Source organism: Gadus morhua, unplaced genomic scaffold, assembly GCF_902167405.1.
Source record: "Gadus morhua unplaced genomic scaffold, gadMor3.0, whole genome shotgun sequence".
Taxonomy (NCBI): Eukaryota; Metazoa; Chordata; class Actinopteri; order Gadiformes; family Gadidae; genus Gadus; species Gadus morhua.
This window is the reverse complement of record NW_021964147.1, coordinates 179113-198430: the sequence shown is the minus strand read 5'-3', so window position 1 is coordinate 198430 and position 19318 is coordinate 179113. Positions and strand designations below refer to the sequence as shown.

The 19318-nt window shown below is 43.3% G+C and overlaps 2 long non-coding RNA genes across 2 annotated transcripts; both read left to right on the top strand.

Annotated features, from left to right (window-relative positions):
* The first annotated feature begins 7192 nt into the window (after positions 1 to 7192).
* LOC115539285 (uncharacterized) lies at positions 7193 to 12679 on the top strand. Its single transcript, XR_003975806.1, has 7 exons — positions 7193 to 7228; positions 7957 to 7982; positions 8114 to 8150; positions 10700 to 10722; positions 10862 to 10892; positions 12305 to 12366; positions 12625 to 12679. It is a non-coding gene; the product is annotated as an uncharacterized LOC115539285 (long non-coding RNA).
* Positions 12680 to 17145: 4466 nt separating this feature from the next.
* Positions 17146 to 18364, top strand: LOC115539290 (uncharacterized). Its single transcript, XR_003975811.1, has 2 exons — positions 17146 to 17189; positions 17772 to 18364. It is a non-coding gene; the product is annotated as an uncharacterized LOC115539290 (long non-coding RNA).
* The last annotated feature ends 954 nt before the right edge of the window (positions 18365 to 19318 follow it).

Genomic DNA, 19318 nt, shown 5'->3' with positions numbered 1-19318 from the left:
TAGAAAAAGAAAACACCGGAACAGAATAAGAAGCTGGAGAGTAAGTTCTTATTCCACATGCTTCACTTTGTAAATGATTAACAGCTAAGCAGTTCATAGTAATAGGACGCATATCTTTCATTATATCAATCATAGTCCTTGGAGGTAAGCGTCACATTAAACTTTATCATGTATCATGTAACATTAAACTAGCATTTGTCATGACAAACTTGTAGTAGGGCTGGGCGATTTGGACCAAAAGTCATATCTCGATATCTTCAAGCACAATGGCGATATAAGATAAATGTCGATAGTTGTTGATGTCATAACATAGTTGCCGTTGCCGCGCTCCAACTCGTCATTCTACATCGGTGGCGTCGCTGTGCTCTCATTCTCAGCCTGCCTGCGTCGTGGTGCTCGTTAACCTGCCTTGCTGATGGGGGGGGGGGGGCGACTTACCGTTATTACTATAGCCTACCTACCTACCGTTTGGATTTACCGTTACTATTTCTACCGCTCGGAATTGAATACAGTTTGATGGTTGAATAAACCGTGGACTAGACACTGCCTCCGCCTCGTGTTTGAGAACATTACAATTATAATATATAATATCACGCACCCGCCGGAGCTGAGCTCCGGAGGCGCACACAACTTTTGGCTGTGATTTTGATATATTCTATTGTAATGTTCTCAAATATGAGGCGGAGGCAGTGACACCCACCGGGGCAGTTGTCCGCTAGTGCTGAACGGTTTGGTGAAAAAGTCATATTGCGATAATGTGGACAATATTGCGATTGCGATATAATAAACAAATGGTGTCATGAGTCTACTTGCCTGGTTATCGAGAAAAATGTACACAGATTGCTGATAATTTTAAAATGTTTATTTCTCAACTCAAACATACAAACTTAAACTAGCTTAAAAAAATAACAATATTTTACAAATTAAATAAATAATGAAAAATTTATCTTTTTCAAAATAAAGGCATTTCTGCAGTGCAAACTTGTTGGGGCAATTGCTCTGTCGCTAGCTTAGCCACTTTTTAGAGTTTAACACGGTTTTAAACTCAAGAAGTCACGTGACGTCTTAAGCTCCATTGCTGTGTCGTATGTACTTGTGGTTGAACCTGCAGCTCCGTTTTACCTTGATCTCAATTGCTGTGTCTTCAGAGAAATTCACATCAGACACTAGAGGGCGTATTTTGTGCTCGTTAGTCTAATCTCAAAACTGACGTGGTTTTAGAGGAGACTAAATCAGTTTGCAGGATGAAGCAAGGCTCCATCATAACCGACACACACACAGAATTAGTTTTATGAATTATTTACACTTATTACATCAGGTAGGCCTTCAGTACAATACAGGCTACAATATAGGAGTTGCTTAAAGTGCCCAACTAAAACTCTAAAAAGAACAGATTATTTGTATGTAAAAAATATAAATGAACGCACAGAGGATCGTACCATTCAACGAAACATAAAAAGGTCAATGCTTAACTAAAATGGTCCTAACTCTCCTTCTCCGAGAATTGAAAGGCATGACATTACCCTAATTACTCGCACAGGCCTATTAGTTCGTCTTTATTTAATTAAGTAATCACGTTTGCATACACACACCAAGAGAAAACAATGACAAGTAATTGATTGACGTAGGTGAGGGCAGATTCCAGACTCAGATTTCCACAAAAAGTAGCCTAGACTATTTCATAATATATGTCAACATTATTAGCTTTTTTATTTATTATAGTTTTATTATATCAAAGTTCACTTTACATTCCCATTAAGTTTTTATTGGTAATTATAGCACAAAATGCATCCACCATGAAGTTAAGACTGCATCTGCTCTGGGGTATACTATAAATCAGAGTACTTCCGGTTTCCAAGCAGTTTAAACCGAGTCAGCTAGGAATCAGCTGATCCTGTACGAGTCGTTACACTGCAATCACGTTCAACCTCGTGCGCAGCTGCGTGTTAAACTCCAGCGTCCAGGCCCGTTAGGTTTTTCTCAATAGTACAACTAAATGAAATATATAGAATAAATAAGAAAATACAAAAAAAGAATTGCATTCTTTTTTTTTTATTAAATCGCAGCCTTTTGCAGTTATACAATCGCAAAGGATGATGTGATTCGATTAATCGTGCAGCACTAGTGTCCGGGAGTCCGCAATAATTTTGGGACGAGATTTGAAGTACTCTCTACAAAGTAACTGATTCTATAATTCGTCAGACACCTGGTACGCAAACCATTTCCAAACTATGGAGCCATTTTTCTTCCGCTTACATACAAGCTCCTCCGCGCCGCGTTTGCCGGCGAACTCCATGTTTTGCACCGTAGGGGATTTAAAAAAGTGAGGTGAGTGGGAGGGGGGCCGGGCCGGAGCAGGGTGTGTGTGAGCCGGAGGCAGAGCGGGAGAGAGATAAGCACAGTTACGAAATAGCAGGCAGCAGGCACGGTTCGAAACTGCTGTTATTTGGAAAAAATGTGCTGTACTTTCAACGCTAATTAAACTATACCGATGTTGCCGATAGCGTCTCGTTCCATATCTCGTTCGATACCTAGTAATTAGGGGACTGTAAAAGGAAGGGTTACCCATTCATCATATTACATTAAACTCTGACGTGTATCATGGTTAGATTGAACTAACATGTATGAGGGTTATGCTGAATGTTATTAACTGCTGTCCTGATATATAACTGTATTGTTTGTCTCTAAATAGGATTATATCCTCGATTTGTGGAGGTAAGTGTTTTACTGGTTTGATACAAAACACAATAATATGTGTGACCCTAGCTGGCAGTGGTGGAGTTATTAGATGATGATCCTGTGATGAACTCAATGTTGATATTTTATTCACATCTTTATCTTTTAGAAAAGGAAAACACTGGATATTCAGTTAACTGGTAAGTTCTTATTCCACATGTTTCACTTTGTAAATGAGTTACAGATAATTTTATTAATATCCAGTGATTTGCGAGGGTAACTGACTCCCACTACGTCGCTGTGATTCAAAAGATTTCATCTAATTGTACCAGAGAGTCAGAGCCTCTATCTAGATGATGTACTGAACAACATCATCTAGATATTAGATTATAGAATGGAGCTATCCATGTATATAGGACACTACTTTCATAGCTGGGGCGATGTGGCCAGCATAACGTCAGCTCAGTGGCGTTTATAACGTAGTTCACTGAGTCGTCATGACAACACAGATCAGGGACAAAGGGTAGAAATGGCGCTTTCACTCCTTTAGTTCGTAGACTCGGTCCGATTCAGGGTGAAGGTGAGGCTTTGTTACATTTTCATTTGGTTCAGTCAGCGTTCACACTGGACTCTGATAGGCCGACCGTATTGTAAACCAACGCCTCGCGGTAGAGCGGGTCGCTCGTCTGTTGGACAGAACCTCAGAGGGAAACTCACAATTCTTCATAGTTCAGGACAACATCAATGAAGCAACTTTGTGCGATCTTTTCATTTTGCTTCAATGTTTCTACTAATTAAAAATCATTTGGAGGAACTTCCACCATTCCTTAACTGAGTAATTTAAATCAAGTAATCTATGGCACGCAATTTTATGAGCCACAACATTTCTTAACATAATCTTCAGGCCATATCTCGAATAACTGCTTTCACCTCCTGATTGCACCACGGCTGACTCACTTTATTCTCTAAAAGTTTGCGTTTACCTGGCTGAATAGGCATTTCATAGTTTCCTGTGTGTTAAAAAAAAGTGCACATTCCGTTCAAAAGGCATTGTGTGGCGGTTCGCTTCCTATAGTTGACTGCGGTCAAGCCGGCCGCCCCTAAATTTGGAGTGCACCCATATTATATCCTTTATGGCAAATTAATTGAAACAACCACGGCCGAGCTGACATGGAGAGTATGCGACTTTTCACACGTGACTACGTCCTGTTTACAAAACAAGGTGTTGTTTTGTAAACAGAGAGAGCCGCTCTGAGAGAGCCGCTCAGAGAGCCGCTCCGAGAGAGCCGCTCTGAGAGAGCCGCTCAGAGAGCCGCTCCGAGAGCCGCTCCGAGAGCCGCTCAGAGAGAGCCGCTCTGAGAGAGCCGCTCTGAGAGAGCCGCTCTGAGAGAGCCGCTCCGAGAGCCGCTCTGAGAGAGCCGCTCTGAGAGCCGATCTGAGAGAGCCGCTCTGAGAGCCGCTCAGAGAGCCGCTCCGAGAGAGCCGCTCCAAGAGAGCCGCTCAGAGAGAGCCGCTCCGAGAGAGCCGCTCTCAGAGCGGCTCTCAGAGCGAGCCGCTCTGAGAGAGCCGCTCAGAGAGCCGCTCTGAGAGAGCCGCTCCGAGAGAGCCGCTCCGAGAGAGCCGCTCCGAGAGAGCCGCTCAGAGAGCCGCTCAGAGAGCCGCTCTGAGAGAGCCGCTCCGAGAGCCGCTCCGAGAGCGCCGCTCTGAGAGAGCCGCTCTGAGAGAGCCGCTCTGAGAGCCGCTAAGAGAGCCGCTCTGAGAGCCGCTCTGAGAGAGCCGCTCTGAGAGCCGCTCTGAGAGCCGCTCTGAGAGAGCCGCTCTGAGAGAGCCGCTCTGAGAGCCGCTCAGAGAGAGCCGCTCTGAGAGCCGCTCAGAGAGAGCCGCTCTGAGAGAGCCGCTCAGAGAGAGCCGCTCTGAGAGCCGCTCTCTGAGCGCTGGTGGGCTTGTTATCTTGGTGTGCAGCTGTGCCATTTAAACGTCAAACTGTAAAAAAGGACCTTCAAAGCTTTCTCAACAATGTTGGGGATTTTGTTACGTCTCTTCTTTTGTTGATGAGCGGTGCTTGATGTTACACGTTACATAAGGTATAGGTTACATTAACATGTTTCATGGTTCGATTAAACTAACATGTATCATGTTACATTAAACTTCAACATGTTTCATTGTTACATGCAACTCTTAACATGTATCATGGTTACATTAAACTCACATGTATCATGGTAATGCTGAATGATAGTGACTGCTGTCCTGACATGTTGATGTACTGTTTATCTCTTTATAGAACGGATATATAGAAAAAAACTGAAGGTAAGAGTTATTACTGATTTGATACAGAACACAATAATATGTGTGACCCTAGCTGGCACTGGTTTTATTAGATGATGACCTTGTAATGAACCCAATGTTGATATCTTATTTACATTTTTATTTTATTGAAAAGATAACAGAGAAAGACAACAAGACGTTAAATGGTAAGTTCTTATTCTACATGCTTCACTTTGTGAATGAGTAATCAGGGCTCCTCAACCTTTTTATTACTGAGGCCCGGTATGCATATTTATATGAGGGGTTAGGGTTAGGCCGAATACCGTTACACCCCTTGGCTCAAACCCTTAACCCTACCCCTACCCCTTAACCCTACCCCTCAACCCTACCCCTAGCCCTTAACCCTACCCCTCAACCCTACCCCTCAACCCTACCCCTAGCCCTTAACCCTACCCCTCAACCCTACCCCTACAAAATGGGACGACAACCCTTCAAGACCCAGCTACAGTACGTCATTAGTAGTCGTTGACGGGGTTTTGACCTTTATTTTAATTTAATTTTTTTGATCTTTTGATACAATATCTGTCTCTGGAATTTTACGGTATAGTTTGATTGTCTTAGGAATGCAACCTTACCATCATGGAAAAACACGGTATGATTAGATAATAATATTTTTCATGCTCACAATCTGTTAGAATCTGCAATATTGCACTTTATTATGAATCAAACATTAAAGAAGATCAACATAATATATCAAACCAGAATAAACATAGAACTAGAGGTAGTATGCCATCCATGTAAAACATGAATATCATACAAACAAGAACCAGTGATATAATGGAACTAATATTGCACATTACAGAAAGGCGTCAACCATCACATTTGATCAATAACTCAGTTGGTTTTAAACCATCAGTGGATGGTTAGTTGGAAGGCATTGCGGGAACAAGTCACAACTGTAGCGTTGCTGGGGTGCCCATCTAAAATCTAAACTTCAAGGGGATGTTAGCCCTCCCCTTAACCCTTAACCCTTACCCGTGAAGGACTGAGACTGAGCCTAGGGTGAGGGTTAGGGTTAGGGTTAACGTGAGGCCTCTGCTGTTGTCCTGTAGTAGTCAAACTCAACATATGAATGGCCACTACATCTTTTCCCATTGATACAGTAAGCACCATCAATCCTGTCCTGAAACCTGATCCACACTTATAACGAGTATTTACAGAAACACAGTGGCATGAAGACTTTAGCATGATATAGAAGTGGGGTTATGATTGATTGGTGTGACAGCCTCTCATTTGAAATTTGTGGTAGGATTATTATTTTTTTATTTTTTTTCGGGTAGGCTTTTTTCTAAATCGCTGCGGCCCGGTGGTCAATCGTTTTTTTATAAACTGAATAGGAATAAAGAGTCTACCGAATTTATAACTATTAGGGTAGTATATTTAAGCAATAAACGAAGAATAAAATACAACAAACAAACAATAATCCAAGGCCTAACATACAATCATCCGAGGCCTCAGGTGGGAGTTCTCCCTGCGTCTCTCCAAGAGCTCCACAAGGAGAGGTCGGATCCATTGGCAAAAGCAAGGACTTCAGGTCTGAGGAGGCTGAGAACAGCTCTGACCCCAATATGACTAAAGTATTGGTTAACCACATGGTACACTATCAGTGCACCTCCTCAGGATGTCATAAGGGGGACGTAGTCATGCCTAATCAGTTAGAGCCCTGGCTTCTCGACCTTCCAGAGGGGGTCAAGGAAACAGACCCATACCAACAAATGGAAGCTAGAGAAACGGAATTTTTAAATATAATTTTCCCATTACACCTGATCTAGATATTATATTACAGAATGGAGCTATCCCTGTATATAAGACACTAATCTCATAGCTGGGGCGATGTGGCCAGCATAACGTCAGCTCAGTGGCGTTTATAACGTAGCACACTGAGTCGTCATGACAACACAGAGCAGGGTCAAAGGGTAGAAAGACTTCTGTCCTTGTCTAACATGTATAATATTACGTTAAACTAACATGTATCTGGGTTATGCTGAATGATATTGACTGCTGTCCTGACATATTACTGTATTGTTTATCCCTTTATAGTATGGATTGATCAATTTCTGAAGGTAAGTGTTGTTACTGAGTTGATAAAGACCATAATAACATGTGTGACCCTAGCTGGCAGTGGTGGTGTTATTAGATGATGACCTTGAAATGAACCCAATGTTGATATTTTATTGACATTTTATTTTATAGATGGAGGAAATTACCAATACAGGCAATAACAATGGTAAGTTCTTATCCCAAATGTTGAACTTTGTAAATGAGTAACAGATCATTTATTAATATCCAGTGATTTGCAAGGGTTACTGACTCACACCAAGTCAAATGATATCGCTGTGATTCAAAACATTTAATCTAATTGTACCAGAGAGTCAGAGCCTACCTAGCAGAGGGACCAGAGTGGCAGACCTACTGAACAACAGCATCTAGATATTAGATTATAGAATGGAGCTATCCATGTATATGAGACACTACTCTCATAGCTGGGGCGATGTGGCCAGCATAACGTCAGCTCAGTGGCGTTTATAACGTAGCTCACTGAGTCGTCATGACAACACAGAGCAGGGACAAAGGGTAGAAAGACTTCTGTCCTTGTTTGACCACGATAATGGCAGCCGTCTCCCTACACGTACTCAGTCTGTCAAGATGTTCTTCTGTGTAGAGGCTAATTCAGAGTGGAAACCAGGAACTGGTTCAACTGATTCTACATGATTAGAATATATGCAGCAGTTCATAATAATAGGATGGATACGTTTCATAATATCAACCATAGTCCTGGGAGGTAAGGGTTACATTAAACTCTATCATGTATCATGTTACATTAAACTAACATGTATCATGGTTACATTAAACTAACACGTATCACAGTTACATTAAACTAACATGTATCAGGGTTTTGCTGAATGATATTGACTGCTGTCCTGACATGTTGTTGTATTGTTTATCTCTTTATAGAAAAGGCTAATCTAATACGTGAGAAGGTAAGTGTTATCACTGGTTTGATACAGAACACAATAATATGTGTGACCCTAGCTGGCAGTGGTGGAGTTATTAGATGATGACCTTGTAATGAACCCAATGTTGATGTTTTATTTACATTTTTATTTTTTAGCAAAAGAAAAAACAGGAACTGGATACGGATTTAACTGGTAAGTTCTTATTCCACATGTATCACTTTGTAAATGAGTAACAGATCATTTATTAATATCCAGTGATTTGCAAGGCTTACTGACTCAGATCAAGTCAAATGATATCGCTGTGATTCAAAACATTTCATCTAATTGTACCAGAGAGTCAGAGCCTACCTAGCAGAGGGACCAGAGTGGCAGACCTACTGAACAACATCTTCTAGATCAGGGGTCGCCAACACGGGGCCCGCCCTGGTCGCCCGCAGGGAAACTTCTAAAAATAGCAAAAAACAACTCATCATGATTGGGAGGAAGAGTTATTTTCCACAAGTCAAATGTCTCTGTCTTATTTGCAGGCAGACTGTTGCGATGGCCAAGCGGCACAATGTGGAGCGACATTTCATTACCTGTCATAATAGCTTCCAGGCTAACTACCCACCTGGCAGTGCCCTACGGGCAGAACATATATATATATAATATATTATCCAGGAAGTTTGTATCAAACAAGTAGCCCTTCGTACGACTCAGTACCCTTGATGTAGGCCTCGGGGTCAAAAGGGTTGGTGACCCCTGAACTAGATATTAGATTATAGAATGGAGCTATCCATGTATATAAGACACTACTTTCATAGCTGGGGCGATGTGGCCAGCATAACGTCAGCTCAGTGGTGTTTATAACGTAGCTCACTGAGTCGTCATGACAACACAGAGCAGGGACGAAGGGTAGAAAGACTTCTGTCCTTGTTTGACCACGATAATGGCAGCCGTCTCCCTACACGTATTCAGTCTGTCAAGATGTTCTTCTGTGTAGAGGCTAATTCAGAGTGGAAACCAGGAACTGGTTCAACTGATTATACATTTAATAATAATAATAATAATACATTTAATTTAGAGGCGCCTTTCAAGACACCCAAGGTCACCTTACAGAGCATATAGTCATCAATTTAAATATGTGGAGAAGTTCCTACTGATAGGATGGATACGTTTAATAATATCAGCCATAGTCCTGGGAGGTAAGGGTTGGATTGAACTCTAACATGTATCATGTTTCATTAAACTAACATTTTTCGTGTTAAATTAACGTGCCCAAGTCCGTTTGACACCTGTACCGTACTCAAGTACGATACAGGTGTACCCCCCCCCCCCCCCCCCCCATTGTTGTGCCGCTGGTCTGTTCTCACACTAGGCATTCTCAACTGGACCTGAGTACGGTTGCCCCTTGTACATACGTCATCACCAGGCCTCTGATCAGAGGCAGTATAGGCCAATGCTACGGACGCATCCATCCGCCGGGGGCGCCAAAAATATGTTTTGTTTTTTTTTGTTTGTTTTTTATACTGTATTCATCTAACTTTAACTTCAATGTTTATATTTCTTAATACCAGTAGTTATGTCGAAATAAATATTAGACAACATAGCATAACATGCAAAATAAAAGAGTGCCTAGGGCACTAGAGCCGGCCCTGGTCATCACCAAGCGTCCGCTGCATAGTAGAACAACAGAGAGAACACAATTGACACTTTACTGACTTTGTTGCTTATTTGGAGCCGTTCTACTCAGATACAGCACTCTCTCACTGAGCGTTTTTACACTGCAAATATGCCATTTTCTGCACTCCTTTTTCACGGCACGGTCCGCGCGTTTACACTCCCCGACGGTAAATTGCCTGCTTCAGCTAGAACCCCAATTTACCCTCCTGGACCCTGCACACATTGGAGGTTTATCAGCCGCACCATCATGAACAAGCCCGATCTCGTCTGATCTCGGAGGCTAAGCATGGTCGGGCCTGGTTAGTACTTGGGCTTGGGTAGAGGTGTTGGTGCGCTGTCTCCACAGAGACAACGCAGAGATATGATCATGAGCAGTTCTAACTGGAGAGAAAATGAAATCCGCGAGCTGCTGATCATGTGAGAGAAGGTTATGCAGCCGTATTAAACAAATACGTTGAAAGGTGGTGCGATCTACGAGAGAGACGCAGAGGAACTGTCCTTACGACGCTTTTATCGGGATAAAAAACAAGTGGTCAGCAAAATAAAGAATGTGTTTGTGTTTTTTTTGCACTTGTAAATAGTTAAAACGTTTGTAGCCTACACTCAGAGGTGAACTTATTCTTGCATGCGGGTGTCTTCATTCATAAAAAAATAAAAACATTCGGGAGTAAACAAATTATTCTAAAGAGGTCTAGACTCCGTGCGCAGCCCCGCCTTCTCCTGTGAACCAAGAAAGCCCGCGCCGTGACGAACTGGGGATTTTTTATCAAAAACTCAAGTTCACTATCGCACCAACGTGAACCCACTCGTGAACCGTTTGCCACCATGTTTATTGTTTATTGGGAAAGAAGGACAGAAGGACTATCTATCATCCAGCTCAGGTTGCGTAGCCGTGCGTGTGCGCGTGTCGGCTCATTAGCATCTGTACCGTGGCCTGAGCACGCCTCTAACCCTCGTGCTCAGGCCACGGAATTTATCATAATGTATCATGGTTACATTAAACTAACATGTATCATGGTTATGCTGAATGATAGTGACTGCAGTTCTGACATGTTACTGTATTGTTTGTCTCTGTATAGAATTGATTGATCAACTTCTGGAGGTAAGTGTTATTACTGGTTTGATACAACAGAACACAATAATATGTGTGACCCTAACTGGCAGTGGTGGAGTTATTAGATGATGACCTTGTAATGAACCCAATGCTGATATTTTACTCACATTTTATTGTATTGAAAAAGGAAACAAAGGAACAGAAGATGAAGTTAACTGGTAAGATTTTGTTCCACATGTTTCTCTTTGTAAATGTGTGACCGATCATTAATTAATATCCAGTGATTTGCAAGGGTTACTGACTCACACCAAGTCAAATGATATCGCTGTGATTCAAAACATTTCATCTAATTGTACCAGAGAGTCAGAGCCTACCTAGCAGAGGGACCAGAGTGGCAGACCTACTGAACAACATCCTCTAGATATTAGATTATAGAATGGAGCTATCCATGTATATAAGACACTACTCTCATAGCTGGGGCGATGTGGCCAGCATAACGTCAGCTCCGTGGCGTTTATAACGTAGCTCACTGAGTCGTCATGACAACACAGAGCAGGGACAAAGGGTAGAAAGGGCGCTTTCACTCCTTTAGTTCGTAGACTCGGTCCGATTCAGGGTGACGGTGAGGCTTTGTTTCATTTTCATTTGGTTCGGTCAGCGTTCACACTGGACTCTGATAGGCCGACCGTATTGTGAACCAACCCCTCGCGGTCGGCAGGTCGCTCGTCTGTTGGACAGAACCTCAGAGGGAAACTCACAACGCCCCCTAGTTGAGGACAACATCAATGGTGAAACTTTGTGTGCTCTTGGTTATTTTTTATTCTGCTTTGGTCTACAAATTAAAAATCATTTGGAGGAACTTCTGCCATTCTTCACTGAATAATTTGAAACAAGTAATTGGTGACTCAATTTAACCACAAAATTGCTTTATACTCACACTTTCACCACAGAATCCCTTTATATAATCTTCAGACCATCAGGGATAAGGGCATAGGCCTCATAGGCAGTCGCCTGGGCCTCCCAGCCCTCATAGGAAGAAAAATAATAATATTAATAATACAATTCATCAGGCACCTTTCCCCATGTTCTGCCTTGAGGTAACAAATTAACAAATAAAGAAAGAAAAAAAAGTAATACACTTTGCAGGTTTTCATCTTGTAGCCTACTTTGCTCACTGAAAGTGTGGGGGGAAGGGTTACTGTTTGATGCTGAAAATCCCCAGACTCATTTGAAGTGCAGAGACCCCAAACACCAGGACAGCGTCTGGACACCAAGAGTACAGAACTCTCTCAGAGCTGCTCAGAGATAGCTGCTCCGAGAGATCTGCTCTGACTGAAAAAAAATACTTTTCAACGTTGTTGGACATTTGGTTACATCTATAATTTTGTTGATGAGTGCTGCTAGCCTGGTTCCAGCGCCCAAAGTTGAACATATTTTAACTTTATTGGACGGTGAAAAAAGCCAGAGAGCGAGAGGCAGGCTTCAGGCGCGCAATTTAGAAAATGGAGAAAACAGGAGGAGGAGGAAAGGAAAGCCTTCATGTGTGGTGGCTAGCTAGCTACTCTGCAGCAGCAGCTACAGGTTCTGTTTGTGATGTTAGGCTAACTTCATCTACTCTGTAACCGTCCAGGTGGAGCTGCTGGAGAAGGGACAGCTCGTTACACATCCACACCTCTCCTCTCTCCGGAGCTTGTACGTTCAGCCCATTATATGTGGTCTCTGTGTCATTAATAATAAACTGCTATTTAGTCTTTATTATTATAGTTGTGATTATTATTATTATTGATATTGAATGTTACAATTACACCTTGTTACTACCGGTAATTAATTGTAGGTCTTAGTCAAATGATATAAAGTGTATTTGTACAGTGCCACCTTATATGTAGTAGAATGACAGAGGACTTAATGCAGTGGTGTAACAGTATGGATGACCTGTGTGTTTGAACACAGCCTGCAGGTCTAGAGACATCCATCCCTCCAGCTCCCTCCAGTGAAACACAGCCTGCAGGTCTAGAGACATCCATCCCTCCAGCTCCCTCCAGTGAAACACAGCCTGCAGGTCTAGAGACATCCATCCCTCCAGCTCCCTCCAGTGAAACACAGCCTGCAGGTCTAGAGACATCCATCCCTCCAGCTCCCTCCAGTGAAACACAGCCTGCAGGTCTAGAGACATCCATCCCTCCAGCTCCCTCCAGTGAAACACAGCCTGTTGAAAGTGAGTTGCGTTAATTATGTTAAAGCTTCAGTTATATAATTAATGACAATATGAACTAATCTAGATTATATTAAATATCACGTTCAATTCACCCTGTACCTCTGAAATGTTTTGTCCACAAATAGATAAGAGGGAATATATAAGAGTGCAACTTAATCCCATAAAAAAATAATTTCAACCAAGATGACCTTTGGACCTTTTTTCACTTGTCTAATTGAACACTACTGGTCAACCGTTATCTATAGTCATGCTCATTGTGTGTGTCTTGTTTTTTGTGTGTGGTTGTGTGGGTTGGTTGCGTTACTGGTTTTGGGGGGTGGTTGTGTGTGTCTGGTTGAGTCTCTAGTTGTGTTGGGTGTTTGTGTTTCTTGGTGAGACCCTGGTTATGTGTTTCTGGCTTTGTGTGCGTTTCTGGCTGTGTGTGTGTGTGTGTGTGTGTGTGTGTGTGTGTGTGTGTGTGTGTGTGTGTGTGTGTGTGTTTAGCTGTATCTGGTTGTGTGTTTGGCTGTGTCTGGTTGTGTTTCTGGTGGTGTGTGTCTGGCGGTGTGTGTCTGGTTGTGTGTGTCTGGCGGTGTGTCTGGCTGTGTGTGTTTCTGGTTGTTTGTGTGTCTGGCTGTGTGTGTTTCTGGTTGTTTGTGTTTCTGGCTGTGTCTGGCTGGGTGTGTGTCTTTGGCTGGGTGTGTGTGTGTGTGTCTGGCTGTGTGTGTGTGTGTGAGTGTGTGTGTGTGTGTGTGTGTGTGTGTGTGTGTGTGTGTGTGTGTGTGTGTGTGTGTGTGTGTGTGTGTGTGTGTGTGTGTGTGTGTGTGTGTGTGTCTGGGTGTGTGTGTGTGTGTGTGTGTGTGTGTGTGTGTGTGTGTGTGTGTGTGTGTGTGTGTGTGTGTGTGTGTGTGTGTGTGTGTCTCTGGTTGTGTCCTCATCTCCACCTGAGAGTACCCAGCTGCAGAGCTGCTCCACTGGGCTTCAGTCTTCAGTGAGTGTTGCTGCATGTGGAGGCTGGCTGTATGTCCTGACTCTGCTGCCTTCTCTTCCAGTACCTACTAGTGACTGTCCTGAACCAACCAGGGACCAACAAGAATATACCATAACGATCCCTTCTGCCACTATGGATGATCAAGACGATGACCAGAGTCTGGGTCGAGCCCCTCCCATAAGCCCCACAGATAATGGATCTGTCTCACTCACAGTCGATCAGGAGGACCATCAGCCTGTCCTCATCAAGAGAGACAATGGAGCCTCCCGGTCCACCCCCCTCAGTCTGGGTCCCCCCTCCCCCTCCCAGTCCACCCTCCTCAGTCTGGGTCCCCACTCCCCCTCCCAGTCCACCCTCCTCAGTCTGGGTCCCCCCTCCCCCTCCCAGTCCACCCTCCTCAGTCTGGGTCCCCCCTCCCCCTCCCAGTCCACCCTCCTCAGTCTGATGCGCTCCTCCACCTCCCAGTCAGCCGGCGAGCGTGTTTCACTATTGATGGATATTGATGTTGCCGAAGGAAATACACCAGTCTGATTCCTTCCTGATGCCAGCTTTCACAGGAGAAGAGGAGTGGTGTGTTGATCATCATTAATTGATCGTTCCTCACATTACTCTTCTATATATGGCTCACCGAGCAAAGACAAGCAAGGTGTTAATAAATAGTGTGAGGTGTGCTCTATGAGGCGTCCTGGGGTGTGATGGTAACGTTGGCTTGGGTCCAAGCTCCACCTCTCTTGGGCGACCCCCAAGGAAGACGATAATTTTTTTATGTATATATTTTTTACTTTATACTATTTTGTAAACGATGACATCTGCATATTTCACCCATGCAAGTATCTTTTGTTGTTCTTTGTCTGCTAAACTTTTAGTAACACCACTTTTTTTTTAAGGCTTTTGACCTTTTAGCTTTTTGGTCATTTAGGGAATAATATGTAAAATAACAGATGCAAAACCTTTAATGAAAACATCTGCCAATATGCTGCACTGTATTTCATTGAGGATATCTTCTTCAAATTTAATGGATTAAATTTTTTAAGTGTAATTCCTGTATTTTTGTTTTACTACTGTTCTTCAGTTGATCGGGAAGCATTTGGGGCGCTGGGAATAGCATTAAATGGTCTTATTTCATGTGTCAGTCAAACATTGGTAGTAACATACTATTGTTTGTGATCAAGTGGAGTCAGAGAGGGCTGGTTGTAGGGTATCCTGTGATGAGAGCACACTAATAAAGGGTTGAACATTGCGTCTTAGTTTGTGGTCTGTTTGTGACAAGGGACCTGGAAACTCCACCTAAAGTGTGGTCTCACGTGAAGATTGCAAAAACACAAAAAGGGCACAAGGCCGCTGTAGACTGAGACAGGGAAACAATCCAAACAAAGGAAGAAAAGACATGTCACCTTCTGAAGAGAAGTCAGGGAGCAGGCAGAGGGCAGAACCGCAGGCAAAGGCCAAAAACAGGCAGGAACCAGGCTGGCAGGAGCCAGTCAGTCAGACTGCAGGGCCTTTTGAACGGACTAGATAAGCCAAGACCAAACGTAAGATCATTCTAACAAGGTGGCCCTGACAGCCCAGGATATACATAGGCTGAGTAGTTATCACAATGAGGAACAGGTGAGCAGGAAAAAGGGCGGGAAACTAACACCGGCAGGATGTACAGGTGAGAGGCGGAGTCATGAGCACAACAACAATAGACGCATGGTGGACAAAACACAGAATAACCAGCAGGAGGCCACAGAGTCACTGAGCCCAGAGAGGTGCTGACCATCAAAGGTTTAACATTTATTTTCCATTCCTTCTGTCTATATGTGTGGGTTGTCCATTGAAAAAATATATTATTGTGTAGAGGGTGTGTATGTACACAAGTGTACATATTCCCAATACTAATTCGGACAGTGTCATGACTGTCTTGTCTGATGTTGTGGACTCACATTTAATTGCATCACCCAATGAAAATGACCCAAAATACTGTTTAAAGGGGACATATAATTCCACCAGGTGTGAGTGTGATTAGCCGTTACCAGCCGTTTGAAAATGTGCAGCTTCTGACATCACAGGTGGGCGTGTCCACCTAGATGTGTGCTGGATAGATCAGTCAACCAGCCTACCCAGTGGACTGTAGCAAACGTTGCTCATCAATCCGTCATACATCTAAATTTGTTCAGACGTTCAGACTTTTACCGTTCAAATCTGGTCTTGTTTGTACATAAAACTCCGAGAGATCTAACCCACTGGCTTCAGCGGTAGCTCTGTTGTCATTATTGTTTTAAGAGGCCATGCTGGCATCATGCCTGTTGCAGTTAATCCACAGGAGCCGGTAAACAGTGCGTGAGCGTCGTTCAACGTTCACAAAATATATGAGAGCGTTCAATGAACGCCGCTCTTTTAGCGCGCTCATGCACCCCACTGGCTGGCAACACGAGGTCTCTGGTTCAGGTGGAGCAGTTGGGTTAGAGGATAGACTAGACCAGGTTTTGTTTGTTATGTAAGGCTAACTTTATCTACTCTATGACCGTCCAGGTGGAGCTGCTGGAGAAAGAACACCTTGTCCCTCATCCACACCTCTCCTCTCTCTGGAGCTTGTACGTTCAACCCATTATTTGTGGTCTCTGTGTCATTAATAATAAACTGTTATTTCGTCTTTGTTATTATTATTATTTTTAAATTTTGCAGTTACACCGTTGTACTAATTAATTGTAGGTCTTAGTCAAATCATATGAAGTGTATTTGTACAGTGCTACCTTTTATGTAGTAGAATGACAAAGGACTTAATGCAGTGGTGTAACAGTATGGATGAACTGTGTGTTTGAACACAGCCTGCAGGTCTAGAGACATCCATCCCTCCAGCTCCCTCCAGTGAAACACAGCCTGCAGGTCTAGAGACATCCATCCCTCCAGCTCCCTCCAGTGAAACACAGCCTGCAGGTCTAGAGACATCCATCCCTCCAGCTCCCTCCAGTGAAACACAGCCTGCAGGTCTAGAGACATCCATCCCTCCAGCTCCCTCCAGTGAAACACAGCCTGCAGGTCTAGAGACATCCATCCCTCCAGCTCCCTCCAGTGAAACACAGCCTGCAGGTCTAGAGACATCCATCCCTCCAGCTCCCTCCAGTGAAACACAGCCTGCAGGTCTAGAGACATCCATCCCTCCAGCTCCCTCCAGTGAAACACAGCCTGCAGGTCTAGAGACATCCATCCCTCCAGCTCCCTCCAGTGAAACACAGCCTGCAGGTCTAGAGACATCCATCCCTCCAGCTCCCTCCAGTGAAACACAGCCTGCAGGTCTAGAGACATCCATCCCTCCAGCTCCCTCCAGTGAAACACAGCCTGCTGAAGGTGAGTTGTGTTAATTATGATACAGCTTCAGTTATATAACTAATCACAATATGAACTAAACAAGATTCTATTAAATATCAGTTCACACTGTACCTCTGAAATGTTTTGTGCACAAATAAATGCGAGGGAATCTATTACACTATATTAGATTGCAACTTAGTTCAATCAAAAACATAATTAAACCAAGGTGACCTTTTTTCTCACTTGTTTAATTAAACAGTAGGTCAACCGTTATCATGCTCATTGTGTGTGTCTTGTTTTGTGTGTCTGGTTTTTGGGGGTGGTTGTGTGTGTATGGTTGAGTGTGTGTCTGGATGTGTGTAAGTCTGGCTGTGTGTGTGTGTGTGTGTGTGTGTGTGTGTGTGTGTGTGTGTGTGTGTGTGTGTGTGTGTGTGTGTGTGTGTGTGTGTGTGTGTGTGTGTGTGTGTGTGTGTGTGTGTGTGTGTGTGTCTGGTCGTGTCCTCATCTCCACCTGAGAGTACCCAGCTGCAGAGCTGCTCCACTGGGCTTCAGTCTTCAGTGAGTGTTGCTGCATGTGGAGGCTGGCTGTATGTCCTGACTCTCTGCTGCCTTCTCTTCCAGAAACTACACCACTAATGTCCAGTGAATCTCCTGCACCCACCGGGGACCAACAAGAACATATTTCAAGAACAAGTACCCCTGATGTAACTATGGATGGTCATGATGATGACCAGAGTCTGGATGCCCTCGCCTACCGGTCTGGTACTGGACAGCTAGACATTGAGATGGGTCCAGTCCAAACACTGCCCAAAGATCGTAACAGGATTCTTTAATATCGCTGTTAGACCCAAGTTTCCCATCGACCGTGATTCACTATTGAAGGGGAATGACATTACAGGATACAAAGTAACGCAGTTCGAGAAATTCTGGATCAACATGAAAGTGAATCTGATGGTTCAAACTCAGAAACTAGGGGAGGAAATACACCAGTCTGATTCCTTCCTGATGCCAGCTTTGAAAGGAGAAGAGGAGTAATGTGTTTAACATCATTATTTGATCAATCCTCACATTATTCTTCTATATGTGGCTCACAGAGCAAAGACAAGCGAGGTGTTAATAAATAGTGTGAGGTGTGCTCTGTGAGGCGTCCTGGGATATGATGGGTAACGTTGGCTTGGGTCCAAGCTCCACCTCTCTTGGGCGACCGCCGAGGATGATGTACAGGGAATGATGATATGGAGATTACAATTTTTTTACATTATTCTTACCATTTGATTAAAATGTTTTAAAGTTCAAAAGCTTTATTTAAGATTTTATTATGAGAAAGTCAAGGGACACCAGAGGTGTCAAAAGTATTCACATTCATTACTCAAGTAGAAGTATAGATACTAGCGTTTAAAAATACTTCTGTAGAAGTTGAAGTATAGACTCAAGCTTTTTAATTAAGTAAAAGTATAAAAGTACTGGTTTCAAATCTACTTAAAGTATTAAAGTAAAGTAATGCAAGGGGAAAAAAATGCCATTAAGGACAAAAGCGTAGGCCGTGCCACAGGGGCCTATAGAATTACAATCAGCTTTTTTTGCCAAGTATGCTCACACATACAAGGAATTTGGTCTCTGCATTTATCCCATCTGTGAATTAGTGACACACACAGCCACTTCCCCCCCAAAAAACATTTTTCTAAAGGCCATCTAATGACTATAATGTTAATGTTGAAAAAATTGGGATGCACCTGTTTCAGACACATTTATACCCATTTAAATTGAATGCATATTAGTACAATGCAAATACATTAAAGAATATGTGTACTACTGAGCATTAACATGTGTTTCATGGAGCAGAAGATATGATGACTAGTTCCCTGTAAGTATTGGAATGGTGCAAAAAGTCAAACTTCAGAGGCATGTTATCAAAAGCCTTTATTGGAACATACTGCAGCTAGTAGGCTATGTTCCAAGCTTAGCTGCAGGAATTTAAGATGTAACGAGTAAGAACTGAGTTTGTTTTTGCATCCAACCATCTCGAAAAATTCTTCCAGGTACGGCCAGGGATGTAGAAGGGTTGGCTGGTCTTCTTGGCTACCAACCTCCTCACTGGTGCTTGGTTGGGACATTTCGCTCATCGTCTGCTATTTCATAGCTGGAATGTGGCGCGATTTATGTCATGT